At 31.6% G+C, this 9,563-nt stretch overlaps 1 pseudogene; it reads left to right on the top strand.

Annotated features, from left to right (window-relative positions):
- Window positions 1–6,837, top strand: part of LOC136061357 (putative DNA (cytosine-5)-methyltransferase CMT1) — a 21,488-nt pseudogene extending 14,651 nt beyond the window's left edge.
- Window positions 6,838–9,563: the final 2,726 nt, after the last annotated feature.

Raw genomic sequence — 9,563 nt, 5'->3', positions numbered from 1 at the left:
TTTTTTTTTTTTTTTTTTTTTTTTTTTTTTTTTTTTTTAAACCCATACCAGACCCTATTCCTAATCGGACTGAGTAAAATTCGGCCCATTAGGAACGGGTCGGGCCGAGTACCCGCAGGTCGGGCAAAAATTGCCATCCCTATTCCTGTGGAGAGCAAGTAGAGAAGTGATTCTTGTAAAGAAGAACCTGGTTGCTCGTAAGGTAATTGCCGAGGATGTTTGTGATCATTGTCACGTGGCCATTGAAGATATCCATCATGCATTGTGGGATTGTCAAGAACTGTCTGCTATGTGGGAGGCTGACTCGATGTGGTTGTTTCAAAGGACTAAGAAATTTTCAAATTTCTTTAAGCTAGTAAGTCACGTATTGGAGGAGAAGATTAACCCAGATCTCTTTCCTACATTGGTATGGACTATTTGGTCTTGTCGAAATACGCTTCAAACCAACACCAAGTCTTTCCCACTCTCCCAAGTGGCCCCTTCAGCCTCACAGACCCTCCAAACCTTTACCCAGGCTTTACCAATCCCAAAAATGCAGTTAGGTGCCTTGCCAAAACCACAGGTCAGATGGACCCCACCACCGTTGACGAGTTTCAAGATCAACTTTGATGGTGCCGTATTTTGTGAGATAGATGAAGCTGGACTGGGAGTTGTTGTTCGTGACCACCAGGGAAGGGTGATGGCCTCCATCTCCGAAAAAATCAAGTTACCATCTTCCTCAGATGAAGTGGAAGCGTTGGTAGCGATTAGAGCCATCTCTTTCGCTCTTGAACTCCATCTACCCTCTATTATTGTCAAGGGAGATTCAGAGTTGATTATTTCAGCCTTACGAAGTGAGGAGGAGTCCTTTACTTCCTTTGGCCATTTGATTTCCTCAGTTAAGCAGAATTTTGAAGTTTTTTCTTATATTTCTTTTTCGCTCACTCGTAGGTCGGGTAACTCTCTAGCTCATAATTTAGTTCAGTCAAGACTTATGGATGCTCTTACAGTATGGATGAAGGATGTTCCACCTCAACTTCATCATGCCCTTGTAACCGACTTTGGATGATTTAATAAAGTTTCTTCGAGGTCTTAATTCTCCAAAAAAAAAAAAAAAATCACAACTTACTATATATTATTTTTTACTTTCCTAATGAAATACCTTTTAAAATGGAAAAAAAAGACATATAGTGGAGTATAAATAAAGAGAAATGATATTTCCGTAACATTTTTACAATAAATCTTAAGTAGCAAATTGTTACTGGTTGTTATTGTTGGGGTAAAAAAGTAATCTTAATGTTAGATTAAAATTTGAACTAATAACTTATGATTTGTTGTGAAATATTGTGTATGTAGAACTTCTCTAAGATAAAATACAAAAAAGGGAAAGAATTTTACATTAGGAAAAGAAATGATCTTCTCTATGTATAAAGTTTTACATTAAACTTGGACAATTGGTCTAAGAAAAATGGTGCTGAAAGAAAGGAAAAGAATTAAAAAGAAAATCTCATACGTGGCAAATCATAAATGGTTGGTCGTCCACCATAGCTGATCCCCGCACATTCCCAAAATAACAATAAAATCTCTGCTCCCCAAATTAACGGTAAAAAAAATATTAAAAAATTTAGAAGCCCGCCCTCTATTTAAAATTAAAAAAAAAAAAAAAAAAAACCATCCATATTTACCTCCTATTTTCATTTCCGGCTCTCTGTTTTTTCTTCTCTGTGTCTCAACTCTTCAGTTTTGGTTGAAAATGGCGAAGAAATCCAAAGAGCGTGAAAAAGATGAACTCATTTCTTCTTTGGTATCGAACAAGCGGAGAAAAGCAAAACGCGACACAACAAATTCCGACGTTTGTTTCTTCGGAAATCCACTTTCGGCCGCCGAGGCCCGTCGCAGATGGCCCCACCGCTACCAATCCAAGGTTGCTCCTCCCCTCTTCCTCTTTTCACTACCTCATTGCTTTCAAAATCTCCAGTTTTTATTTACATATACAAATGTGTTTGTTCAATTTTTTGCTTCAGAATATGCTGAAGAGAGTTGAGATTGCTGGAAGCAAAAAAGAGTCAGTTTCCCATAAACTTTGCTGCATTTCTAATCGCTAAACTATTAAAAAAAATTCATTTTTTTTTTCCTTCTAGGAATGAAAAAGCTAACTTCTTAAACTTTGGGGACAAAAAACGAAAATTCATACAGTTTTAGACAAGAAAACAACATTTTTAGCCATATTAGGATTACGGGTTCGAGGATTTTGGTTGGTGAAATGGTTGCAGGGGATCAAACAGTGAAGAGAAGGAGGTTTTGCAAGCACGATGCCACTATACTCAAGCTAAGATCGATGGGGGTATAATACCCAAACCTCCTAAGGATATCCAAACCCTTAATCTCAACACCCAATCACCTCCAAATCATTAATACCCATCAACTGTAAGTTATCATTAGTGTGAATGTAGACCTCTAAGTTATCTTTATTTTTCTCATGGTTAAGCTATGTTTTACTTATTATAATAAAAAACAAAACCATGTTTAGAGAGAGAGAGAGTAGACCTTGACATAAGCATCATCATTAAGATTATAAATACACAATTACCGTTTTGCTTAATTTAATTTTCCCACCTTCTCATTTATAATTTCACACATATATACACCAGCAATTGCAAAGAAAAACTGCAGGAATTTGTGAAGAAAGGGTACAAGTCAAAAATATTGCCTCTTCCTGTAAGCCATTCTCCTCTATTTATAACTTATCTATGTTAGTTAGCATTTTCATTTTCGTGGTAGTTGACTTCATTATTATTTTCCTTTTACTTATATACTCCGTTGTTCATGCAGGGTGATATTGACATCATTTGTGGGGGCCCTCCTTGTCAAGGAGTAAGCGGATTTAACCGCTTCAGAAATAAAGAAGCTCCCTTAGACGATGTAAAGAACCATCAATTGCTAGTATTCATGGATATCATTGATTACTTGAAGCCAAGATATGTTTTGATGGAGAACATTGTTGATATATTGAAGTTTGCTGGTGGCTTTCTGGGGCGTTATGCCAAAGCAAGACTGGGCATGATGGCTGCAGGATCTTATGGTTTGCCACAATTTCGGATGCGGGTTTTCTTGTGGGGTGCTTGTCCTACAGAGGTTAGTACATTTATAAATACTTTTGTATCATTAAATCATATGATATAACAATAACAAAGCCTAAGTCCCAAAATTTTTGGGTCAACTGTGGATTCTCAACAAATTAATCAGCATTGGTCACATCTGTATCATTAAATCATAAGATAAATGATTTGATGTTTGTTTTTCATATTTCAGAAACTGCCTCAATATTCGTTGCCAACTCATAAGGTCAAGGACAGGATTTATTCGAGTAAATGAATTTGAGGTGAGTTTGGTGTTTTTATTTGCCTTTTTATTTTCAGCTTTCATAAATAATGACACAGAGTTGGTCATTATTGCAGGATATACATGTTAGATCTGATAATGATGATAGTTGTATGATGCAAGAAGCTCTTTGTCTTGAGGATGCAATATCTGATCTCCCACCTGTACGTGTTATTTTATGAATCTTTAAGTCATATATGTTGTTACGTTGATTATTTCAGAAAATTCAGTATCTTCCCATCTTTCTAGGTCACAAATGATGAAAGTCAGGATGCAAGGAGTTAAGGTACAAAAGCTCGCACTGAGTTCCAAAGATATATTAGATTGAAAAGAAATGGTGAGCTTAAAATTGTTATGCTTTGACATAGACAAACCCTATTTTAAACAGATATTTTGTTTTGTCCTTGTTACTTTCACATCCAGTCATGGTCCAATAGTGGATCTTATATAATATAGTCTTTTTGGTTGTTGATAACCTTACGAATCACTTAAAACTCAAGTATTTTGTTCTTTTTACTCCCACCAGTTATATTGCATTTACGTGTAACTACAATAATTCTTTGAATTTTATTTTATCTTGTAATTTGATTTGGTTCCTCTTTACAATATATTATACTAGCTGGACAGCAGCAAAGATCTTTTTGTGTAATAAACACTAAGCCGTTCTTTGGTTCAGAAAACATATGTTCTCTCCCTTGCAAGTTTCTCTTATCTCTCTTCCCCTTGTTATTTCCAACATTGTTGTTAGGTAGAGTTGATTTTCTGGCTCTGGATTTTTTTTTTCTTTTGACTTTGTGCTATGGCTTTTGCTAGATGGTTGATTGATATAATGGTAACTCCCTCATGGTGGTTATTGATGTTTTGAATGGCCTAATTTTCAGAAGCTATGTGAAATTAAGTCAGATGCATTTATCTAAGTTTCTTGGATAGTAAATAGCATCTCTTTTATAGTCTGTTTCTTGTTTTCTGTACTCATCTAAATAGTTTGGAGTATGAATGTGGTGTGATTATAAGTTTCTCTATTCTCAGATGTGGTGAGTTACATGGCTGATGTTCAAAGTGTACCACAACCTTCAATGCTGTATGATCATCGACCTTATAAGTTGAACAAAGATGATCTTTATAGAGTGTGCCTCATTCCTAAGAAGAAGGTTTCATTGCTTAAACTTTTGATTTAATTAAAAAGCATGCTTCCAGTGCATATTGTTTTGAGTGCCTCCAATGGTTGTACTTGTTTTCTCCTAGGGTGCCAATTTTAGGAACCTACGTGGTGTATTGGTTGGTCAAGATAAAAAGGTAGAATGTGATTCATCGATTCCAAGAGAGATGCTTCCTTCTGGAAAACCTCTGGTAATAAATTTTTCTCAGACATCTTCTTTTTCACATTACCCTCCCTTTCCACACTCAAATCTCACCCCAACCTGAAATTTTCTCTACTTTGTATTAATATATACAGGTCCCTGAGTATGCGATGACATATGTCAAGGGGAAATCTAAGAAGTAAGTTCATTTTTCCATTCCATGTGAATTCTGAATTTCAATGGCAATATTATTTTTATAAATTTCTTATATTTAAGCTGAAATTCAGGCCATTTGGTCGTTTATGGTGGGATGAAATTGTACCAACAGTTGTGACCAGGGCAGAACCTCACAATCAGGTTTTTAACCTCATAAAAGATATCATATTTTTGTGGGTGAGTGTGTGGTCGTGTCTACATTTTTTTAAAGTGTCGTAGCTCATACTCTTTGTTTTGGTAGGCCATTCTTCACCCTGTGCAAGATCGAGTGCTGACAATACGTGAAAATGCAAGACTACAAGGATTCCCTGATTGTTATCAAATTTATGGGCCTTTCAAAGAGAGGTATATTTAATATAGTCTGGCTTTATAGCTGGTGTATAGGGATGGGTCAATATAAGTCTCTCGTGCAGTATTATTCTCTCCTAGGTTGGGTTTGGTTCATCTGCCTTTGGTGCAGCAAGGAAAATGATTTTTTTTTTTTTTTTTTTTTTTTGTTGAGAAACAAGCATTGGGAATGATTAATTGTTACATATTTTTTTGTTCAGATCATTACCTGTTCATCTGCCTCTGGTTTTTATATTTTTATATTGTAGAGGACGTAGTTTATAACACAATATATATTTATGTGTGTACACGCGTGTATCAATACACTTGCATGTATACACATACATAAATAAACAAATTATAACACATTGATAGTATAAATTATTAAAATATAGAAATTAAAAAGAATTAAATAATATACATTTAATCTAGTAGAAATTCAGTTATCTAATATTTATAAAGAAATTTTCATGCACAGCAACAAATTATCAATTTTCAAAACTAATAGTAATGTTTTATTATGTGATATATTTTTTCTCTTCAAAGTATTGCTTCTTTGTTTTCCTTTTTCTTCTACCCTTAATTTCCTTTTATATATTTTGAATGCAAAATTCATTGATTCTTGGCATATAGAATGGATCTTCCTATTTTCTTTGTTGGTAGAAAGAAAAAAATACTACTCCGTCCATCTCAAATTATTAGTCCTTTATTTCATTTGGGATGTCTCAAAATATAGTCATTTTTGAAAAATTAATAAATAATTTTCCTAACTTCCCCTTTACTTTTATTTTAATAGTCAACACCTCTATTTATTGTTTCCTTCGCTATTTGAATTTTCTAAACTGACTAACAATATGGGGTGGAGGAAGTAATCAATTTATTAAATTTTCTAAACTGACTAACACTATGGGATGAAGTAATCAATTTGTTATACTGTAAAATCTATCAACTATAAACACATATAAGGGACATTATTGTGTTGGGTCTAATGTTTAAAGTTCTGGAGGTCTTTTATTGTCTTTGCCTGATTTTTACATTATATGATGTTTTGTGTTGTCAACTTGTCATTGATGTTTTTCTTATAGGTTTTAGTCTTTGCTCATTCTCATTTGCTATTCTTTACATTTTCGTTTTTCAGGTACGTACAGGTTGGTAATGCTGTTGCAATTCCTGTTGCTCTCGCACTAGGATACACATTTGGTTTGGCTTGCCAAGGGTTATCTGACGATCGGCCAGTAACAACCCTTCCTCTGAAGTTCCCCAAGTGTCTTGCTCGGTCATCTTCAGCACAAACATAAGGAGATCTCTCTATTGAGGTTGTTGAAAAGAATGCTGTTTTAACTTACAGTCATACTTCATGCAGTTTAATATTTCCAGCTCCATTTAAGCCATTCATATAATTCAAAGTTTGTCCCAACTGAAGTATGGTTCTACTTCTACCTATTAGCAAAATGAATGGTTTCATTTTAGCCTGAAATATAGCTATAAACATGAGTATTTAGGAGGTATGGTTCTGTATGTAATATTCATTCTAAATATATATTTCTGCTTGGTGAGATATATATGTGTGTGTGTGTGTGTGTGTGTGTGTGTGTGTGGGAATAGATTCTTGTAGGTGTACAAATTCCTTATATTTTATTTTAAATTCTTTCCCTGCTCGGATTAATGATTATGAGTATATTGCTGCTCTTTGGTTTTAGTAGGTCTTTGTATCATGTATGGGATTTCTTTTTTCTTCCATTTTGGTTATTTTTATTTGACAAGAAGTAACTGTAGTTTTTATTCCTTGTTTGATTGCTAGGGTAGGGAACTATAACTTGAAAAGGAAAAATTGGAATTTTGTAATTTGGGGTCCTAGTGTCATATCATATAGTTTTGCAAAAACGGCAAATTGGAAATGAAGCTTGTGGGTTTCCAGCACGTTTTACTTGATTCTGCAGTTTTAATGATCATGAAACTGAGGGTAAACTTGTTTAATATTGCCAACAAAGATCAGTGTACTTCAGCTGTTTTGTCAATTGATTTCATGACTTAATTTTGTACACGATGCATTTATCATTTATGGATTATTAGATTATTGGTTAAGGTTGGTTTGTGAAGCTGTTACTGTATTTAGGCGTGGCCTTTAACTTGATTAGTGTTGGGTTTAGGCTTAGCTGTGACGCTTTGGTGTAGTTTGCATTCTTTGTACAGTGCATGGTCCATTTTATGTCTTTGATTGGTCTGATATTCATTTGGAAAATGAATCATCGGATGGGGATTTAATTTTTGACTAGGGACTGTTTTTCAGTTGTCTATATTCATATTTAGCTATTGAAATGACAAAAATGACTTAAAGGTTTATGAGCTTTTTGTCCTCTTTGCAATTCAACAAGTCCTGTGACAAAATTGGTGCATAATACTCCTTTATTGTGAAAAAATAATAATTTACCCAGTACCTTTTTTTGATAGGATTTACTCAGTACTTAAATTCTTGAAAGTAAAGTATCATACAAAAAGAAAAAGAAAAAGAAAAAAAAAGAAAAAAGAAAAATCACTCCACAGTTGATCCACACTCTAAATAATAATTTTTATCATAAATATTTATAATTCACTTAATGATATAAAATTGACAAAAGAAAAAAAAAAGTGAAAAAAAAAATTTACTCAGTACTTGATTTCTTGAAAGTAAAGTCCCATACAAAAGAAAAAAAAAAGATAAAAATAAATCACTCCACAGTCCACACTTTAAGTGCTAATTATTATATTAAATATTTATAATCCACTTAATAATATTCAATTTAAAAAAGAAAAAAAAGTGAAAAAAAATTTATCCAGTACTTAATTTCTTGAAACTAAAGTACCATACAAAAAGAAAAAGAAAAGATAAAGATAAATTTCTTCGTAGTCTAAACTCTAAATACTAATAACTATCTTAAATATTGATTATTCACTTAATAATATAAAATTTACAAAAGAAAAAAAAATTACCCAGTACTTTATTTCTTGAAAGTAAAGAACCATACAAAAAGAAAAGGAAAAAAAGAAGAAGATAAAGATAAATCAGTTCATAGTCTATACTCTAAATACTAATTACTGTTTTAAATATTTATAATCCACTTAATAATATAAAATTTACAAAAGAAAAAAAAAAAATTTACTCTATACTTGATTTCTTGAAAATAAAGTACCATACAAAAAGAAAAAAAGAAGAAGATAAATTACTCCATGGTCAAAATTCAAATACTAATTACTATCTTAAATATTTATAATCCACTTAATAATATAAAATTTACAAAAGGGAAAAAAAAAAATTTACCCAATACTTGATTTCTTGAAAGTAAAGTACCATACAAAAAGAAAATTAATAAAAAAAATTAAAAACCACTCCATGGTCCACATGCTAAAAACTAATTATTATTTTAAATATTTATAATCCACTTAATAATTAAAAATTTGCAAAAGAAAAAAAAGTGAAAAAAATTTACTCAGTACTTGGTTTCTTGAAAGTAAAGTACTCTACAAAAAAGAAAAAAAGAAAAAAAGAAAAGATAAATCACTCCACGGTCCACACTCTAAAAAACAAATACTATCTTAAATATTTATAAGCCACTTAATAATATAAAATTTTCAAAAGAAAAAAAAGTGAAAATAAAAAATTACTTAGTACTTGATTTCTTGAAAGTAAAGTACTGTACAAAAAGAAAAAGATAAAGAAAAAGATAAAGATAAATCACTCCACAGTCCACAGTCTACACTCTAAATATTAATTACTATCTTAAATATTTATAATCCACTTATTAATATAAAATTTACAAAAAAAAAAAAAAATCCAATACTTGATTTCTTGGAAGTAAAGTACTATACAAAAAGATAAAAAAAAAAAAAAAGTGAAAAAAAAAATTTACTTTATACTTGATTTCTTGAAAATATAGTACCATACCAAAAAAAAAAAAAAGATAAATTACTTCATGGTCAAAATTCAAATACTAATTACTATCTTAAATATTTATAATCGACTTAATAATATAAAATTTACAAAAGGGGAAAAAAAAAATTTACCCAATACTTGATTTCTTGAAAGTAAAGTACCATACAAAAAGAAAATTAATAAAAAAAATGAAAAACCACTCCATGATCCACACGCTAAAAACTAATTACCATTTTAAATATTTATAATCCACTTAATAATAAAAAATTTACAAAAGAAAAAAAAAGCGAAAAAAATTTACCCAGTACTTGATTTCTTGAAAGTAAAGTACTATTCAAAAAAAAAAAGATAAAGATAAATCACTCCACGATCCACACTCTAAAAAATAATTACTATCTTAAATATTTATAAGCTACTTAATAATATAAAATTTACAAAAGAAAAAAAAA

Source organism: Quercus suber, unplaced genomic scaffold (genome assembly GCF_002906115.3).
Source record: "Quercus suber isolate HL8 unplaced genomic scaffold, Cork oak 2.0 scaffold_1074, whole genome shotgun sequence".
In the NCBI taxonomy this organism is placed as follows: domain Eukaryota; kingdom Viridiplantae; phylum Streptophyta; class Magnoliopsida; order Fagales; family Fagaceae; genus Quercus; species Quercus suber.
The sequence above is the reverse complement of the archived record's forward strand: the minus strand, read 5'-3'. Positions and strand labels throughout refer to the sequence as shown.